This window comes from Pterocles gutturalis, unplaced genomic scaffold (genome assembly GCF_000699245.1).
Source record: "Pterocles gutturalis isolate BGI_N339 unplaced genomic scaffold, ASM69924v1 scaffold740, whole genome shotgun sequence".
Lineage (NCBI taxonomy): Eukaryota > Metazoa > Chordata > Aves > Pterocliformes > Pteroclidae > Pterocles > Pterocles gutturalis.
In genome coordinates, this window is record NW_010142996.1 from 18372 (window position 1) to 18604 (window position 233).

Consider the following 233-nt stretch of genomic DNA (forward strand, 5'->3'; position numbering starts at 1 on the left):
AAGGGTCCAACAGCATTAATGTGCCATGAAAGTCCTTCATCAAAGTCTAATTGGTCACCTACTTCCTCCACCTTCACTTGCCCCAGACCTTTGCCTTTCCCTTCTCCCTGCCTTGAGCCTGGACCACATCTATTTCTTCCTGAGGCTGTTATCAAACCCAAATACGTATAGCTGGAATAAGTAAGTCCAGTTTTGCTCTTTTTGGTTTTTTTTGTCTGGAGATAAAGCAGAAG